At 38.0% G+C, this 21,390-nt stretch overlaps 1 pseudogene; it reads right to left on the reverse strand.

Moving 5' to 3' along the window:
* Positions 1-4,112: 4,112 nt before the first annotated feature.
* On the reverse strand, positions 4,113-17,369 carry LOC131046745 (photosystem II CP43 reaction center protein-like; annotated as a pseudogene).
* Positions 17,370-21,390: the final 4,021 nt, after the last annotated feature.

Raw genomic sequence — 21,390 nt, forward strand, 5'->3', positions numbered from 1 at the left:
TATGCTAAAAGCCTCTTAGAAGCACCTAAGGAACCAAGTGAGAAAGTTTTTGGCAATGCAAAGACCATAGAAAGCAAAATCCAATCTAAGAAAAGAATCAAGAAAACTGAACAGACAGTGAGGAAGGGAACAAGACAGGAAAAAGCAATAAAATAAGATGTATTAAACAAAACTGGCATTATGGAGAGTGAATTGGAAGGACTACAACTGGAAGCACATCTTTCACTGATTGCTACTTCCTCTAACAGTGAAATACCAACAGAATTTAAAAGGGTAGTTAGGAAAAGAAAACCTTCACCGGCACCTACTCCTACACCAAAAAGAACAAGACAAAAACAATAGGCAGTTAGGGCTCTGGCAAGGAAGTTGACACCAAAGGAAAGGAAAGAAAAAAAGGTTATTCCACCTTTGGACAAACTTCTTGATGAGATAATTGAAGATGGGAAATTGGCTAACATCAACAAGTTGTATAATACACTATCAGATGATGAAAAAGAAAGTATAGAAAATAGTGTTATTTTACATCTTGATATTTACAAGAAATTTTTGATGGAAGTGGTTGGTGATATACCAAATGACTTGTACAAAAGATTAGAAGCTAGAAGGGTAGCTATTGTGGAATTAGATAAAAAGATAAAAATAGAAAAACTACTTGTAGTTGACCCAGTGAACTCCATTCAAGAGATAGATGAATTAATCAGTGAGGCTAACTGGACAATATTCTCAACCAGTCACCGACATGTAGCACTGATGGCAGGCAGAGTAAATGAAATATCAGAAGAAACTGCAGACAAGTGGGATATATTTTTTGTTGAAAAGGAGAAACAAGAAGAGCTTAAGAGACCAAAGACCTTTAAAGTCTATCAAAGGAAAAAGACAAGGATAAGGGGAAAGGTAAGGTAGGTGGACCTCCAAGCATAAAGGTGACAGATAACTTACCCCCACCTCCTTCTGATACTCCACCGATACAAACTGTTGACATGCAACCGGCAACAGAGAGTATGGAAACACCACATGAGGATACAAATCTTGATTCTGAGGTGTTATACACAATGAACATTGACACACAGGAATTCAATATTGTGGTGGATAGGGAAACAACTGAAAAAAGAGATGTCGCAACTCAGCCACCAATAGGAAATATTGTAGTTGAAAACATTGGAATTGAGGAAAAATAACAAACTGAAAAATCAAATGAACCCTTGGACACAAGAAAGGTAGAGATGACAAATGTGCATACTGATGCATTTACTAAGCCACCGACAACTATTGAAACTGAAAAACCTACTGAGTCACTGACAGTAGAAAGTACCGAGATAAACAAAGAAAAACTGGCAGTGGACACCACAGTAAAATCTTCAGAGGCACAAACAGAGACGCCATCAGGAGAGGACACTGAGAAACCGGTAGAGCAACAAGTCCTACAAAGAAAAACATTGAGAAACCAGTAGAGCAATAGGCTCCTTCACAGACAATGCCACTGGCCACATCTAACAAGCCCAAGCCTTTGGTAGCAGAAATGCAAACTCAAACTGATCCTCCAGAGAAAGAGGAAAGCAAAGCTATCACTACCATCGATGGATTACAAATTGTAAAAATAGTTGGACAGTCATTAGGAACATCCATGACAGATTTTAGGCCAATAAATGTAATAGAGGTACTATTAGATTCAATAAAGAAAATAATAGAGTGTAATGCACTAGCTTATAAGGCTATAGATGACACTTTACCAATTTTGAAGATGATAGCTCCAAAGTGTAACATAGAGAATAAAGATTCCTTGAGCCAATTAGACACATTGTCCAAGTATATAACCGACAACCTAATAACACTAGATCAAATAAATGAAGACACCTTCAGAGAGAAAATGAATAAAGAGAAAGAAAAATTCTTTAGAGAGACAATAAAGAATAATATGGAACATATGGAAACCTTATTACCAGTATTAGGAAAAGCAATCTTGGACTTCAAGAAATTGTATAGAGACACATGTAAAACAGGCATTTTGACAAAAGACATAGATAAAGAGATCGGCATAGCCTAGAAGGAAATAAATGATATTGTTGACAACTTGATAGGTTCATCAATATCAATATCAGTAATTGAACAAGAAATTGTAGGATTTGAAGAGAAAATAGAAAAGCTTGAGAAAGACAAAGAAAGGATAAAGGTTAAGGCAAAAGAACTTAAGTGTAGACTAAGTCCTAAACTGGATATCCTCATCTCTTTAAGAAAAGAGATTTCTGAGCCTCTTGTTCCAGGACTTAAGACACTAGAAGATAAAATGCACTTTCTCACCGGTACAATTCAAAAAATAGAAGCAGCAATAAAGGACAGTGAGAGGTTCAGCAACAGTCTAAATATTGCCTTAGCATAAATTTATCAGATTGTAATCAACAGGTTACAAGGAACTAGACAGGAACTACACTCAATTGACATTGAATGACATCCTTTGTCATTGATTCCAAAGGGGGAGTATTAGTAGATGAGAAAAAGGATATGATAGAAGAGATCACCTGCTCAGGAGGAGCACGCAAAGCACATAGTTTTGACAGTTTTGGCAAGACATTTTTTTGGACAACACTTTTTGGAATTTTCTCATGAGTGTTTCCATCAATGCCAAAGGCGGAGATTGTTGGCAAATGCACACTCCAATGAGAAATTGTAGGTGATTGAAGGTATTGTCATTAATGGAAACCTTACAATCATATGATACTGGTAGACACCAGCACCAAAAAGATTGATTACTGACACACTGGCCGACAGGATTTTATTTATTGCAATATGTAATTAATGTAATATATTTTTGAAAGCCAACAAGGCATATTGTAATAAGGCTCATATATAAGTATGAGATCTTAGAGAACATTTGTATGTAGGATGTATGATGGATATTATGTCTAAATACTAAGGTAGAGATTGGAATAAGGTTTTGGAAGTTGCAGAGCTTAAACTGGTACTGGATCTGGCATAGCAGATGCCCTTTTGTAGCAGTATATGACATTGGATTTTTATAATCCACTTTTGTAAGTCAGTGAGACTTCTCTTTTGTATTTAAGCAGTGAGCTTTAGGCAGTTGGTCTTCCTGCATGTGTAGGCCCCTATTGTAACAGTAATATTCTCTTATTGGCTAGTAAGCATATATTGTGGGTCACAAATCCCACCGAGGTTTTTCCCACACCAGGTTTCCTCGTTAAAAATATTGTGTTATGGTGTGTCTTTTATGTTGTGTTTATTGTTCTTATTTATTGCATTAATTTTGGTTTACCGGTACACAGTTTTGGAATGCTTTTCATTTAATAAGTTAAGAAAATCCATTTACCAAAAAGATACTAATTCACCCCCCCCCCTTCTCAGTATCTTTGGAAATCCTAACAATTGTCTCAAAGAGGGGCAAATGTAGACACCTAAAAATGACTCATTGATCATCTACTAATTATTCCTATAATTGATTAAATAATTCTTTAATTATTTAATTAAATTAAATAATCTTATTCTTCTAATTTCATATTTCCTCATCATTTTACTAATTATTCTATTTCCTATTCTATCATTATTTAATCATTTTAATCATTTTCTAAATATTAATTAAATATTTATTATTTAATTAATTCTGATTAATTCCCCAATTTAAATAATCTTTATTATTTAAAGAAATTACTAATTATTCAATTTCTATATCTCTATTCAGCTAATTATTTAACCCTTTTCTAATTTTTATTTTTTTTAATAAGTAAATAGTTGCAGAGGGGCAACACCCTTGTATTAAAAAAGAAGGAGAATACAAGGCCTCATTCAATAAGAGTGGTAGGGGGAAAGAATCGAGAAGAAAACCCCCTACCATAGCCCTAATCCATGAAAAAGAGAAGTCGACACAAGACTGGATGAGGGAAACAATATGCCGACATCTTAAAGACCTCTTAAAGACGCAGAGGTCATAAGACAAAAACAAACAATCTCAAAAGGCACAGAGACCGGAGGGCTTAGAGTTAACCGGAGTCACAGAGAGTCATCAGAAGCATCTTCCATGAGCACATTGGCCGCATCTAAGACAATGGGACATTCAAGGCCACAATTCAAATGAGTTCCGATTCTGCCTTCTCTTTAGGGAGTCAGTAGTCATTTGGATACCACTCTTCACCCAGTCCAAACCCCCAGTCATTTCCATCCACCAGATCACCATTCTCAAGGATCTCGAGGTCATCAGTCACCGCTAAATCTTCACCATAGAGAAAAATTACTCTCCAATTCAACGTGAAACCGCTTTGTATACCAACTTCTTTCAGAAGGAACTCAATGTTCCTGGAGATGACAGGCCAAGTTGCTTGGAAGGATGCAAAATCCAGAGAATTAACAATCACGAGCTTCTTCACCTCTGCTCCGTTGCTAAGTGACATGTAGTAATTTGGGGAAGCAGAATTCTGTTATTGGCATCAATATTGTCCAATACAGCATCTATTTATCCCAACAGGCGATGCTTGAACATCATCTGGGTTAGCAGTTTTGCTTGCTGCTTACTAGTCCCCATGTAGATTAATATTGTAAGGAAAATGGCTGGAATATTAGCATTGTCTCTGTACCTGTGGTAAGCCATAATAAATTCCTTTCCCAAGATCCTCTTTAAGCTGTGGAGAATGAGAGGATGTCGAGAGAAAAGGACCTCTTGAAGATGCTTGTCCGTGATTTCACCCAGGAAAGCCATCTGTCAACAAGTGGCTTCGAGGAGGATTGGAGTCTCCATACCGAGATACCAAGAGGAAAGAAAATTATGATGGAAAGAAGGGGTATTCATTTACTAAATAGCAAGGAGTCGAACCAGAGAATACGGCATCCTACATCTCCGTCTCCAATAAATGCCCACATGCATGAGCAGCTGGTATCCAACTAACCATCTGCTCCAAACCTCCTCAGCTTGATGTCGACTGACTTTAAGCATCAAGTGATCATAAACAAATCTCAAAGGATACTGTTGTAACTAGATACTCAAGTACACTTGTATTAAATAGCCAGGAGCCAAAAGTTGACACTAATCAATAGTGTCGGTAATGCGTCACATCACAATGATAAGAGGAGACCTTAACCGGTTAACAAGGCAACCGGTCGATCTTTCCACTGAAACCAAGACCAAAAGGTGGAGAGTGGGAGTCGTGGATTACCAGGGAATAGAGCATCGGTTTGATCCATAGCCGGAGGGGGCAGATAGAAACGGAGAGAATGCACCTATCAGGAGACCCACCAGTACACGCCATATTTCATAGGACCCAACCTGAGTGAGGAGAGCATGTCAATCGGCCCAACAGAAAACAACATTGATGGATCTTCAGGGGGGTCACTGACAGTTATAGCCACTTTAGAAAGTCTATCGGCTTCACCATTACCTTCTCTGCAGATATGGCTAACCCGAAATTCATCAAAGGAAGCTAGCAGCACCAGGATTGGTTGAAGCCACTGGTTAAGGCACCAACAAGGGGTGCTAGTGTAGTGGATCGCGTTAATGACATTTAATGAGTCACCCTCCAAATGAATTTTTTGCACCCCAAGCTCCTTCTCTAGCTGAAGACCTCTAAATGTCACTCTGAATTCTGCTTCATTATTAGTAGCCACTCCAATATTTTTGGAGATTTCTTTTATACAGAGACCATCAGAGTCCCTCAGAATGCAACCAATACCACTTTGGCCTAGATTGCTTGCAGAAGCACCATCAAAGTTTATGCAACCAATACCACTTTGGCCTGGATTGCTTGCAGAAGCACCATCAAAGTTTACCTTGCTCCACCCGACCGCTGGTGCATCCCAAATCACCCCCACTCTTGGATTAGTCTAATCCACCAGAGAGCCCTGACCGAAAATCAGAGGGATGATTAGGTTTGGAAGAGCCATCTTAATCTTACAATCCCAGTCCATGAACAAAATTTTCTTAAGTGTTTTGGATTGGGCTGCCACATTTAGGAGCTCAGTCAAGTGGTTCTCAATTTTTGCACAAAGAGACTGAGGGCCCATATCTTTGCCCTGGAAGATTCTATGGTTCCTTTCTTTCCAAATTTCCCAAATCAAAAGTGATGGGAGGATGAAGAGCAAATCAGAAAAACTGCCTTTCCTACCAGTTTAGGCCATTGCAAAAACCAATTGTCCAGCTCTGCTGGGAAGGGGCTAAATAATCTCAATTTTTCCATGAAATACCACCAACAATGACTGGAGAATTTTCAATGGAGAAGAAGATGATCAATAGTCTCTTCCTGATCTAGACATAACGGACATCTACAGGGTCCATTGATACCCATTGAATGGAGCCCTTCTTGGGTTAAGACTTTCCTCTAGCAGGCCAACCAGGCAAAGGAACCCGCTTTGAGGAGGAGGTCTTGATGCCAAAATAGATTAACAGGCCAGTATTTTTTGTCTATATATAGACGCTTCTTTCAACTTGTAGCCAAAGAATACCTTATATTTTCTATCAGAGGAGCCGCACCACCTAATAATATCCTTATCATGGGAAGGGAAAATAATCCTTTTGTTGAGAATGTCAGTAAATAAGTCCTTCTAAAACTGATCCAAGTCCAGCTCGTCCAAGGAGTTCCATTTCCATTTAGAAATACCATTTTCTAGGATCGGATAACCATAATCATAGATATTATGCCCCTAGAGGCGATAGGTTACCTCCATAATAGGATGTAGAGAGGGGATGTGACATAGAGTAGTTTCACCCAACCAAGAATCAAACCAAAAGGAAGTATCCATGCCATTCCTGAACTCCTAGGTAACTTGATCACTTATGATATCCCTGTTGTCCAAAATAAGATTCTAGATAGCCGAACCCCTGGGAGGGTTGTTGATAGTCAGAATCTGCTTAGGTTCTAGGGAGTCCAGATATTTATGTTTCAAGAGCCTTGCCCATTTTTGTTTCCCACCGCTACAGATTTCCCAAACTAGTTTAGCACCCATTGCTAAATTCATAATTGATATTTGGCGAATATCGGCACCACCTGCCATTTTTGGTTGACAGATCTTTTTCCAAGCTATCAAGGGAAATTTACCTTTATCATCCGACCCATTCCAAAGGAAATTTCTCATTAGAGAAATCAATTCTTCTTCAACTGCCACCGGTAATCGTAGGCAAGCCATAGAAAAAACCGGTAGCGCTGAGAGGATCAACTTTATCATAGTGAGTTTCCCAGCCGAAGATAACCACTTGCCTTTCCAAGTTGCAAGCTTGGATTTGCACTTATCAATGAGGTGCTTCCAGTAGTGAGCTCTATTACAACCAATGAAGAGTGGGGTACCAATAAATTCTCCAGGGAAATTAGCAACTCTGAGATTGAGAATCCTTGATAATACCATTTGCAAGTTGAGCGAAGTGTTGATGAAAAACACTTTAGATTTGTGCCAGTTGATTTTCTGTCCAGAAGCCAAATAGTAGTCATCAAGGCATGTTTTGATTGATCTGGCTTCCCACCTACAGGCTGATCTAAATAGAATGGTGTCATCAGCAAACTGAAGATTAGTCATTTTTTCAACCCCTGATGCCACATTAACTCCTACCGAATGACCATCTTGCTGGAGAGCTCTTATGGATCGACCTAAGGCTTCAACCATTATGATAAACAAAAAGGGTGATAATGGATCACCTTGTCTAATACCTCTTGTCGAAGAGAAGAACCCATGGGATGAACCATTGACCAAAACTGAGAATTTGGGGGAAGAGAGACAACTCATGACCCAAGTGAGTCATTCCTTGCAGAAACCAAATTTATTGAGAACATCAAATAAGAAATCCCTATCCACCATGTCATAAGCTTTTAGGATGTCCAGTTTTAAAATCATACAGGAGTCCTTGGTTTTCTTGGTTGTGTGGAGTGTTTCATGAGCAACAATGATACCTTCTAAAATTGATCTTCCAAGGGTAAACCCGCTTTGTTCCTCTGATATGATGTGCGTCAGGAGGGGCTTCAATCTGTTAGCTATGATCTTTGTTACAATTATATATACAGTATTGCATAGAGTGATAGGCTTGAAGTCACTCATCTATTGTGGGTTATGCTTCTTTGGGATTAGAGTCAAAAAGGTGTGATTGATGGCCCCTAACATAGTCATCTTCTTTCTTGATTCTTCTACAGCAAGGTGTAAATCTCAAGTAATGACATCCCAATAATGATGACCCTTTCTAAATATTAATTAAATATTTATTATTTAATTAATTGTAATTTAATCCTTTAAATTAAATAATCTTTATTATTTAATTAAAGTCCATTTCTAGCATAATTAAATAGTTTCTTTAAATTATTTAATTAACTAATTAATTCTTCCAAATTCAAATACATGTGCATGATTTCAAAAATCAAATTGAAAGTCAAAGTTAAAATTCTAAATATATTCAAATACTAAATTGAATTAAATGAATTCAATTATTTGAATAAATATCATGCAAAGATCAAATTGAAAATCTAAGTTAAAGTGCAAGCACATACTAAATTAATTAATTAAATCATTTATCTCTCCAACCTCCATTTCCATCTTCTAGTTCTCTTTGTCATCTTCGTTATTTCCTCCAATCATTCTTTTTCTTCTTTCTATTAGCTTTTTCTCAATCAGTGACTCAATTAATCTATTCAATCTATTCTATTTCATCTCCAAGTCAGCAGTTCAATTATCAATCAGCATGTGAGCTCACTTGAGCTCCACCTCTTGATCAATATGTTCCACCTTTCAATCAATCTTATCCAAAAATATGTAAATTGAGCATTCAATCTCCATTTTCAATCCTCTCTTCTCAATCTTAGATAGTTCCTCTAGATCACGAACTTTGAATCTTTGTGTCAATTGCAGGTTGCCAATACAATATCTGAGAGCCATCATACCACAGAGAGAAGAAGAACAATAGAAGCTATGATGCATAATAGGGAGTTTTCATATTGCTTAATTTAATCCCATTTTGCATCTATTTCAATGGTTTTATGTTTGAATTGCTTAGATAGTTAAGGATTCTTGATCGTCCTTATTTCCTATTTAGCAATGGTGTATTTAAGCATGCTACATTTTGGTGAACCCGACTTGAACAACAACTAATTTTTCTGTGTGATTTTTTCAGGTCGTACGGATTTTTTCATTTTTTGTAGGTTTTGCATGGATTTCCAAGCGGATCTCATCATCATGCAATCGTGTTTATAGAATCACACAATCACATAGACACATTTACGCATTCATGTAAACACCAATAGACATTCATAGTTTTTCACTTTTTGGTTTGAGTCACGCATTCGCCAATATCTTCACACATTCGCCAATATTTTCACGCATTCGCCAATATCTTCACATATTCGCCATAAGTGTCACACATTCGCCAATATCTTCATGCATTTGCCAATATCTTCATGCATTCACCAATATCTTCACGCATTCGCCAAAATTGTCACGCATTTGCCAAAAGTGTCAAGCATTCGCCGTAGGTGTCATGGATTGGTCCTGATAGTATCACACAATTGTCTTGTCACTGTCACACATTTATCCTGACAAATTTACACAATCGCTCTATTAGGATCATGCAATCGCCCTATCAGAATCACGCATTCCGCCTGACAGAATTACGCAGTCGCTTATCTAGAGTCACGCAATCGGGCAGGTATAGTCACACATTTGCTTCTGTCAATTTTTTATTCTCATTTTTCTGTTGATTTGATTTTATTGCTAATCATTTGTTTGCAACCTATGGCAAATTTACAGAAAGGATCGGATTAGTATTAGATCAATTGCACTCATAATCTCACACTTCATCTTTTGGTGCTTAAAATCAACAATGGTTAAAATGGACATGCATGCACAATCTCACACTTCAACTTTTGGTGCTTAAAATTAACATTGGTTAAAATTGGCATGCATGTATAACACTTCGATTTGGGCTTAAAATCAACAGCGGTTAAAATTGACATGCATGCCTTCATATTTCAATTTGGTGTTTAAAATAGACATGCACATGCGTATTCAACACCTCAATTTGGGCTTTAAAATGAATGTGAATTAGGCTGCATATCGATTAAATCACATTTGATTTTCTTAAGGGAAAGAACTTTTATCATGTTTGGGGTGGACCTACTATTGCATTAACTAACTTTCCACCCGCCTTTGGGGTCTTGGGAGAAAGGAAGGAGGTGACAACGACACCCAATTTTATTTTATTCTACGTAGTGAGGGGTATCTTTGACTGGGGATTTCATCACCCCATAGAGGTACTTTGAATTGGGATGCATTGGGGATATCATCTCTCCCAGCATACTCTCGAGCGGGTTTTTCAAGCCACTATATAAATATATTGGTCAGGCAGCTAGAGTGTTGAGTGAGTTCAATGTATGTGGGGGCCTTCCCTGCACTGATAAGCTCAACTAAATTCTTAAGTGGCTTTCTCTAAGAATCCATCGTTGGATCGAGACCCCTCAAAACCCTACAATAAGAACCAAATTAGTAGCCCAAAACCCTAAATTCAGTGAATTTGGGAGTGTGGTGTTATCACTATTTTAAAAAATGGGTATGCTTTTTCCATAATTGGCTAAGTCTGTGAAATTTTTGAGTCTGGTATGGCCCTGTTGCTTCTAACTTTTGTGTGTCCTAAAGGAGGTTTAGGGTTTAATCTTTAATCGCTTTCAAAATGTCTGAGAAAAACCCCTTTCAATTCTAATTTGGCGTTACTTTATTCACTTATGTGATGGGTCCATTTATCGTAAAGGTGTTCCCCCCTTGTCATTTACCTAGGCGGTCCCTTTAAATCTTTTAATTCTTTTCGCATTTAATCTGCCTTATCTAATGTTTTTTGGGCCTAGTAAGTATCACACAACTCTCAAATAAATCTACAACTTTTGTTGTTTTGTTGGGCGGAGTTGCTAGTGTGTTAACCTCTGCGAAATAGTGAAAGGCCCAAGCAGGCTTGACCGAGTGCATTGGCAGCCAACTTAATGAAACTCCATCTCATTTTGAATCCAACGGCTCGCGTTGATTAATAGCTGAAACAAGCATGCAAGTTACTTGTTGCGAAGTAGTGAAAGGATTTGGCGGGACCTAGCAGTCAAGAGTTTTCACGGCTAAAAGGTGATTAGGTTTGAAAGAGATCAACGGCCTGCATTGTTTCGCGGCCAAGAGATGCTTGTAGTTTACTCTTCGCAAAATGGCGAAAGGTTGATGGGCTCGGGCGAGGAGGTTTATTAGAGGTATAACAGATGCGCAAGTCCCCGAGATCTAATGGCCAACGCTGTTTCACAAGATGAAGATGCTCGGAAAATAGCTTTCGCGAAGTGGCGAAAATGACATGGCATTCCAAGTAAGCAGTCTAGCTAGTTTAAGTGGCAAGTAAGAAAGTGACATGTGGCCAAAAATCAAAGTGTTCAGTAAGTTAAATTTGAGGATTAAGGGCTGGTGGGCCCACAGCACAGGCAAGGCATAAAGGTAAAGGTCGATCAACTCTGTTTTGATCCAACGGTTCTCGTGACTTCGTGGCTACAAACCAACTGGAGATTAATGTTCATGAAGTCGTGAAAGATAGGTGCAAGTCACATGAAGGCATGACGTGGCATGATAGTTGCTGCTTTTTGTGGGGCTCGATAATGATGTGTCGAGTGACACATGGTTTTAAAAGGTGACTGAGGGCTCGCCTATGTGTAACTGGCGGTTATGTGGGAATAGTGAAGTAAGACATGTGGCTGACTCAGAACTGAACCTGAAGGAGCTTCTAGGGCTAATGGCTGAGTGCCACATGGCATTTGTTAACTGGTGAACAAGTGAGGTAAGTAATACCTGGATAAAGGGCCCACTTAAAAGGCATTCATCTCAAGATTGATCCAACACTTCTCATTGTTTCGTGGCCCAAAGATGGGAGCGGATTAACTTCAGCAAAATAGTGAAAACTATTAGCCGTCAAGATGAGGCGCAGTTAGTTAAAAGACTGACGGTCCCAATTGGACATTAAAGGCCGAGTGGTTAGAGTTTCATCTAATGCTTGGTGTGGCTTTGCAAAAGGAAAATGCTCGAGGGTTAAAGCCCATGAAGTGGTGAAAATAAGGTAGGCCCCGACACTAAGGTAAAGAGATCAAACAAAGATAAAGACCGATCAGATTCCATCCGATCGGATGGTTGGCGTGGCTTCATTGGGTTAAAGTGCACATTGGCTACTGTCTATGAAGTAGCGAAAGGATATTTAGCTCGTTGCCAGATGAGGAAAGGTAAAAGGGTAAAGGTAGCACAGTTTCGCTAGATGAACGTGCAAGGATGTTATGCTCTGCGAAATGGTGAAAGAGCAGAAAAGAAAATACACAGGTGTGTTATGACCCGTTGGAGCGAAATTTTTGAATTCTTCTATGAATTCAATTCTGAAGGGACGGCCAAAGCATGTGGTATCAATGCTGCAGTTAAGAGCATGATTGCCGTATATAGTCTCACATCAATTGAATGTAGGCATCATTTCGAAGAGTTGTTGCGAAGAAGCGGGTGCTCCCTCCTCATGCACCTGTTTCTTTTCAAGGGTGGTGATTACTTTGCAAATGGAATGGACATAGTGAAAGAGAAGGATGGAGAGAAAATGCCAGTTTAGCTATGGAGCACAGTGTTGTCATGGGACAGAGAAGATGCTAGCTACTTGAGGTTCGATAAGTGCTTTGCATCCAAGATCGGGACTCTTTTATGCTCAGAGAATCCAAGAGTCCCTAAAGTTCTTTTGGAGTTCCTTAGGCCAAAGGAATTTGCTGAACATATCAAAATTGTCCACAATTGGGGTGATATGTACTTATACCCTATTTCCACAGTTTTCAGAGTGTATGGTTTCAGGGGCATTCAATTTTTGTTGCAATATCAGGTCCCACTAAAAATAGGAATTGCAGAAGTCCTCAGGCAGATTGGTAGTGTGCAAGAGGCAGAGCTAATAGGTAGAGGTAAAGGGACCATTTTCCCTACAATAACTATAGCACATCAATTTGTGATAACTAAAGGAGGTTGGAAGTGTTTTAAAGATTTCCTTCAACCCTACCACTTATCAACAGTAGTATCAAGGTGTGTTGACCCTAAAGATTTCTTCAATAGCATTGTAGCATAGGAATTCAGAAATCATCACAAGCAAATCAAAATACTAGTCATAGCTCAATCACAAAAACTCATTGCAATGATCAATCCTGAACACACTCAATAGAGACATGAAAATTGAAACATTCAAAAGTAAATACTATGCAAACCATATGTGGATATGAATGCTTCCTTCATGCGGCTCCATTGTTCTTCTTTCCTCTTCAAATAGTTTGGTTGTGGATCTCACCTACAAGTGCACACACATAATTGAAAGCAAGTAGACAAGATTATTGATCAAGAGTACTCGAAATGTGATTGATTAGAAATTTGATAATCTGATTAGTCTCATTAATGTGATTCGGGGTCTGAGATTGAAGAAATTCATCCAATTTATAGATAAATTGGAGAAATGATCAAATTAGCATGAAGAGATTGAAATGGAAATTGCAAATCAATTATGTCAATTATGAGAAATTATACACTTTCTATGCAAAATTGATTGATTGATAATTTATGACAATTTATGACAAATTTCTATGTCAAAATTGATTGATTGATGATTTATGACAAATTATGATAAATTATGATAAATTGAAATGTCATTCCCATGAAATTAGGAGAAAAATAGGAGGAAATTGAATTAGAAATTAGGAAAATTAGAAAATTGGGAAAATAGGAAATTAGGAAATTTAGTGAATTAATTAATAATTTTTCATTTATTAATTAATTCACAAAAAGAGGAATTATTAGCCAATTAAATGAACATTTAATTGTGATGAGAAGACTTAGGATAAATAAATAATTTATTAATCCTAGAGGGAAAATGACAAACAAGATTAAATGAATTAGAAATGCAAGGATGGCAATTAGGTCTTGATGTAAGATTGATTTGATGTCGATTTGATTTGATCATGATTCTGACTTATAAATGATTTGATTGATAAACATTTGAAATTGGTTGACAAATTGACCAATATTGATAAAGAGACCAAATTGATATGCGCTAATTGACATGATTGAAGAGGACAAGGATCGATGACAAATCGATCGCAAAATTGACGAGATTGACAAGAGGACAAGGATTGATGACGAATCATGATTGAAAATTGCTATCGACAAGACCTAATTCGAAAGCAAGAAAAATGAGGAATGCAGAAGAAGGACTCGATGCTCGCAAACGATAAAGACCAAGTGCATGACATAGGAGAAATGTTAATGCGACACAAAAACCTAAAATGAGGCAATGCGCAAATGTTAAAGTACGACTCCGCAAGCATTGACCATTTTTAGGTGTCTACATTTTGCCCCTCTTTGAGACAATGCGATTTTAAGCGTTGTTTCAAAGAACAATAATGAAAATGCCCCAGACAATAATAATGACATATGCATGTCCCCTCGAGGAATTGGCCGGAAACATGCAGAAAAGAGGCCAATTGATCGATAAGAATGATAGAACATGATAGGATCAAACGGACTGCCAAGACTGACGAAAGAAATGTTAGTAAGAAGAAATGAGACAGAAAACAGTTAGAGACAAAAAAAAACTTGCTTTCACTAATGCACTTTGTAGGTGAGAACCTTTATTTAATGTAGCAAAATGGATGCGTAGCATCATGGCATTGAAGGCCAGAGCTGAAATGCAACCCTTTTGGCAAAAGATAGACACATCACAGACAAACAGCAATCACAAAAAAGAAAAGAACCATGAACCATCCCGGTCACTCTAAATCACTTAGTGACATCATCGAGGAACATAGGAACATGATCGAAGATAAATCAATAAAAAGATAAGATGCACAAATTCCAACAAATCAAACAAACACCTTGATCTTCATTGTCAAAAGTTGAAAGTGCTAATAGGACGATGATGTTGTCTGGTTTTAGGACATGTGATACCCCATCTAAGACAAGACATAGTCTGGTTTTGAGTATACCACACCTTGTATAAGACCCATGATAGTGTGCCAAGGACAAATGATTTTGAGGTTGATTGATATGACAATTTTGATCAGTTTGAATGTCTGGGTTGATTGAAAAGTTCATCTATTAACGCATGATTTCATTAAAGCACAATGTGTGATTACATGTCATTGGATGTATACTCAGTGATCTGTCTTGTGCACAAAAGGATTATGTATTTTTTGCTTTTCGAGATTTTACAAATTTTTTTGTGTTCATTTTTTCAAGACTTTATTTGACTTTTTAGGGATTTGTTCAGGACATTTTTCAATTTTTAAGAGATTTTTTTTTTAGGACATTATTTGATTTTTTTGGATTATTTCAGGACATTTTTCAAATTTTTTTTTTGGATTATTTCAGGACGTTATTCAATTTTTTTGTTTTTTTACAAGACATTTTTCAATTTTTTTTGAATTATTTCAGGACATTTTTCAATTTTTATGATTTTGCCCCCAGTGTCTAGCAAGGCAAGGAATATGACAGGTGAATAAATAGGCTTGCTAAAATGATGGTGGATAGAGGGAAGACAAAGACCTTTTATTATGGAGACAATACGGATGCAATTTTCAAGGGCTATTGCGTGATAGGATAAGAGACTGGATATGACAATGTAAAGTAGTAACAAAATGAGAGGTAGCTAACTAACTTCGAGGTGAGACATAATTGACCGCATTAATCTCGGTAGCTACACCACCCACAGAATTTAAAGAACCTAAAGGAGCATGAGTCATATATTCTGCTGAACGTCGTTCTTGCCAAGGTTGTATGTCTTTTTTCAGCTTACTCAGGTCCAAACCATTAGGACCTCTTAGAGGTTCCAACCAGGGAGCACGAAGATCCCAAAAACGCATCGTTTCCCCTCCAAAAATAATTTCTCCAGTAGGAGAACGCATAAGATATTTACCTAAACCAGTAGGCCCTTGGGCAGACCCCACACTAGCTCCAAGACGTTGGTCTCTAACTAGAAAAGTAAATGCTTGTGCTTGAGAGGCCTCTGGGCTGGTAGGTCCATAGAATTCACTAGGATAAGCTGTATTGTTAAACCAAACAAAACAACAAGCAATGAAACCAAAGACAGAGAGAGCCGCCAAACTATAGGATAAGTAAGCTTCTCCGGACCATACAAACGCGCGGTGAGCCCACGCAAAAGGTTTTGTTAAGATGTGCCAGATACCACCGAAGATACAAATGGAACCTAACCACACATGTCCTCCAATTAGATCTTCTAGATTGTCAATGCTAACAATCCATCCCTCCCCTCCAAAAGGGGATTTGAGTAAATAACCAAATATAGTACTTGGGTTAAGCGTAAGGTTCATAATTTTTCTTACATCTCCACCGCCGGGAGCCCAAGTATCATATATGCCACCAAAATACAAAGCCTTAAACACTAGGAGAAAAGCACCAACACCTAGCAAGATTAGGTGAATCCCTAAAATTGTGGTCATTTTGTTCCTATCTTTCCATACATAACCAAAAAATGGAAAAGATTCTTCTAAAGTTTTGGGTCCAATTAGTGCGTGATAAATACCACCGAAGCCTAAAACTGTAGAAGAAATTAAGTGAAGTACCCCGGATACAAAATAGGGAAAAGTGTCCACGATTTCCCCACCAGGACCAACTCCCCATCCTAGAGTCGCTAGATGGGGAAGTAAAATCAATCCTTGTTCATACATAGGTTTTTCCGGTACAAAATGAGCCACTTCAAATAGATTCATTGCTCTAGCCTAGAATACAATTAATCCGGCATGAGCCACATGAGCCCCAAGTAATTTGCCTGACAAATTAATAAGTCGGGCATTACCAGCCCACCAAGCAAAACCAGTGGTTTCTTGGTCATGACCAGCTAAAGTTAGAGTTCCATTAAAGAGCGTTTCCACGGGGTAGAACCTCCTCAGGGAATATAAGGTTTTCATGAGGCTGATCCTGAGCCGCCATCCAAGCACAAATACCTTCATTCAAAAGAATATTTTTTGTATAAAAAGTTTCAAATTCAGGATCTTCCGCTGCACGAATCTCCTGAGAAACAAAATCATAAGCACGTAAGTTTAGAGCTAGGCCAACTACTCCAATGGCACCCATCCATAAACCGGTCACCGGCACAAATAACATGAAGAAATGTAACCAACGTTTATTGGAAAAAGCAACCCCAAAAATTTGAGACCAGAAACGGTTCGCAGTGACCATAGAATAAGCCTCTTCGGCATGAGTTGGGTTAAAAGCACGGAATGTATTTGCACCATCACCGTCTTCAAATAAAGTATTTTCCACGGTAGCACCGTGAATAGCACATAGAAGAGCAGCACCCAATACTCCGGCAACTCCCATCATATGAAATGGATTCAAGGTCCAATTATGAAAACCTTGAAAAAAGAGGATAAATCAGAAAATAGCTGCTATGCCGAAACTAGGCGCAAAAGGGACATGTCAAGAGGTTTTTGAAACCATGTCTAAATTTTGCGTCCTTAAGTCAGATCAAGATCAAGGAATGAAAAAGAGTGTATGGATAGTGATAAGATATGGATAGGATAAGCAAGACCAAGAATGGATAAGGGAAATGGACTGAAGGTTGGGATAGGATACAGGATAGTGGCAAAAATTTGCAATAAGACAGGGAATATGGATGAAAGGTTGTAATAAGCAAATGGATAAAGACCAAAAGCTATGATGGACTAAAAGCTACAAACAAGATGCATGATGCTCATGATGATCTTCAGCCTTGTCAAGATCAAAGGTGGAAAAGGGAAACTGGACATGAGGGACAATAGGATATGAAGGAGTATGACTTGGTATGATAGGATAATGGAATAATGAAGGACAAAAGGATATCATAGGATAAAACCTGCCCCCAAGTGTGGTGTGCAAGAAGTTCATAGATTACGCATGATGCCTGTTTGCCAGGTTTTCATCATGGTACTTGTCCAAGGCACCTGTTTGCCAGGTTTTCACCAGTGGACAAATTATTTTTCTTTATTTTTTGCTTTAGTCTTTTTTTTTCACTTTTTTTTTTTTTTTTTTTTTGATTTTGACTTTTTCAATAGAAGATGGACACATGATAGGGGATGGAAGAAGGACTCAAGCGTCTTTTTTTTTTTTTGGATAGTAGCCTTAAAAAAAAAATGGACCATGACCTTTGAAAGTATGCTCAAGGACGTTGGTAGGATGAGGACATGGAAAAAGAGATGAAACTAAGGCAAGGATTTATGCAAAGGATTGGATCAAAGGGATCGAAGGATGGAAAATATGAATTGGATAATGGATAGGGTATTGGAAGAATTGTGCTTCAGTGGACGAAAATGTTGGCAAGATTGATATTGGCACACACCTTAAGGGGTGATGGACTGATGGAGGAAAAATGGATTTTGGATATGGAGATTTTGATGAAGGAATAGCTTGGGATTTTGGGACATAAGGGCCCAAAATGGAAGAAGGAGGTGATGGAGGAATAGACTTGGAAGGTTTGGATGGAGGAACAACAATTTTAGATGCCAATCTGGGTTGTTCTTTTTGTGCTTCAAAGAGCTTCTTGGGGATCCACATGGTTTTTGATTTTTCATGCTTTTGTGGTTCCTTGGAGTGCATTGCTTGCACAAGGGATTTAGGAACCCATATAAATTTTGACTTTGCTTTATTTTGCTTGGTGGGCCTTTGTGGCATTTTGGATATTTCTTTTTCTTTATAGATCAAATTTTTCTTTGTTTTGACATGTCGATTATATTGGACATGTTGATCCTTGAATACATGTGGATTTTTAGACTTATGACTTTTATACTTGGCATCCAAATTGCTTGGAGGGGGAAAGGAATGCATGGATGAATATGAATGAAATGGACTTCTTTTGGATTGATGAAATTTACTCAAGGATGTGTGCCTTTTCTGACCTTGCATAGAGGATGAAGGAATATAAGGACCTAAGATGGATGGAAGGTGTGATGGGGAAGGGATATGTTTGGATTTTGAAGGGATGTTGGATTTAGAAGGGGTACCCATGTCTTGAGGAAGTTCACTAAGGCCCTGACCCTTAATATTTTCTTTGATATGGAGGTGTTCTTTCTCATGAAGGTATTCTTGCTTATGGAGAGCTACTCCTTTGCCTTTATGAATATCTTGACTTGTAGGATACTCTTTTCTTTGGGAAGAAGATGCTAGTCCATTATGAGGTGGATATGATATGAGAGAAATAATGAGATCTTGAAGTGGATCTGATTGCAGCAAAGTGGAAGAACCCATTATGCATGTCGAGGGTTCATGAACATCTTGCACTAACACGTTAGAATCATGAGTAGGATTAGGATCGTGAGGGGGACTAGGATTGTGTAGTGGACATGGTTCAATGATAGGCTCTTCAAGAGATGGAATGGGAGAAATAATGGGATCATCAAAAGAAGTGTGATCTTGGAGTGTATATGGAGCATTAAGACAAGGAGATGGAGGAACAAAAGGATCTTGTGGAGGATTTAAAGGAATAATTTGATCTTGACAAGGAGGAAGATCATTGGAATCCTCTTTAAAGGTGCTTTGCTCTTGACTTTTAATGGGATCATCAAAAAGGATGGGAGGAATATCTTGATCTTTCTTAGGAAGTGGAATGTCAATGGGATTTGAAAGGACATTTTTTTCATGAAATGGAAGGGGATCATTTGGGATTGGATGGGCTAGGATATCTTGATCTTGCTTGGGAAATGGAGTGTCAATAGGACTTTGGATAGGATGGACAAGAATAGGGGAATCATCATGAGTGTCTGGGAAGATGAGATCCTGGTCAACAATTGGATGGGATGATAAGGTTTCGGGATCTTGATCTTGATCTATTTTAACATGCATTTCTTCATGCTCTAAATTATCCTCTTGACATGGGGTTGGACTTTGGATATGCATGGGGTATTCTGACAAGGAATCAATGTTTTGGCATGAAGGAGATGCACTTTGAACATTTGTGATAGATTTTGGCAAGGAATCAATGCTTGAACATGAGGAAGAGGGACTTCAAACGGGGTCCTCTAAAATAGGTAATGGCAATAAAGTGCATGGTGGCATTGGGTCTTGTATTTCTAAAACATGACAAGGATGTGCATCATGAATTGGATTATCTTGGCAATCAATTATGGATAGCCCTTGGGTAATTGCAACCTTGGGTGTATTGTTTGATGAGGACAATATGGAAGGTTCTTGTGAAACTTCTAAAGATGTAGGGATAGATGCCACTGGAGAGTCAATTTGCTTGTGGGGCGGTGAGGCATTGCTAGACATAAGTGTATTATCTTGATCTTCCTCAAAGAACTCACTTGGTAGTTTCCTTAAGAGCATTGCAATAAAGACACCTTTCTTTTGAGGTTTTGACATAGTTGTATCTGGAATTTGAACTTGTTTGGCAAGGAGTTGGTTTGATGTCATGTTTTGATTTCGAACTAGATGTTGATCAGACTGGTTTGACATGTTCAAAATTTGGCTTGGTGCATGTTGCAAGCTTTGTTTTTGAATTTTTGGTTGTGGTTGTTGACATTGATATTCCACCATTGGTTGAACTATTTGTTGACATTGTATAGTTGGTTGGACATATTGTTGAAATTGGACCATTGGTTGTGCTGGTTGTATATGTTGAACAATTGGTTGAACCATTGGTTGTGTCTGTTGGAAATGTTTGAGCTGTTGAACAATTGGTTGTGATGGTTGAAAATCTGATTGATAGTAAACACCTTCTTGTTCTTGTTGTGGAGGCACATAATGTTGAAATTGATGTTGTCTCTTTTCTTGAAATTGTTTCATCATTTCTATTTGTGAGAGGAGAGCTGGTATGTCTGATCATTCAAGAAGAGATCTTACATCAATTGGCTCAATCTTTAGATTTCGACCTGGAAATTTTTGAAACATTTTGGACATTTGTGATCTATTCTTCTCAATGTTTTCACTCTTTGTTCCAATATCTCCTCTTCTTGAGCTAGCTTCTCCTCTAGTTTTTGTATTTGGAGACTTGTTTCATCATAAAAAGTTTGATCAATGTTGCTTTGTTGTTGGGTTGAATAGAATTGTGATTGCCTTGGATTAAAATTCGATTGCATTGTCGGTTGATATGTCAAACTTTGTTGCATCATTGGTGCTTGGAACCTTGTTTCAATAGTCATGTCACTATGCAAATGCAATATTTTTGGAATTTTTCAAGGATAATGTATGATATGCAACTAAATGCAAACTAAATAAATGAGAATGCAATCTATGGAAAAAATGCAACCTATTTTTTTGGTTGCTTTTCAAGATTTTGACAAACTTTTTGGAATGCAAATCTAAAAGAGACCCTTAGGAAATTGAAATGATGTCTAGACCTCAAAGGACAAAAGGACCAAGTGACAAAAGGACAAATGACAAAGTCTCCCCTGTATGCTTGGATACTAAGCTAGGTTT

This window comes from Cryptomeria japonica, chromosome 10, assembly GCF_030272615.1.
Source record: "Cryptomeria japonica chromosome 10, Sugi_1.0, whole genome shotgun sequence".
Lineage (NCBI taxonomy): Eukaryota > Viridiplantae > Streptophyta > Pinopsida > Cupressales > Cupressaceae > Cryptomeria > Cryptomeria japonica.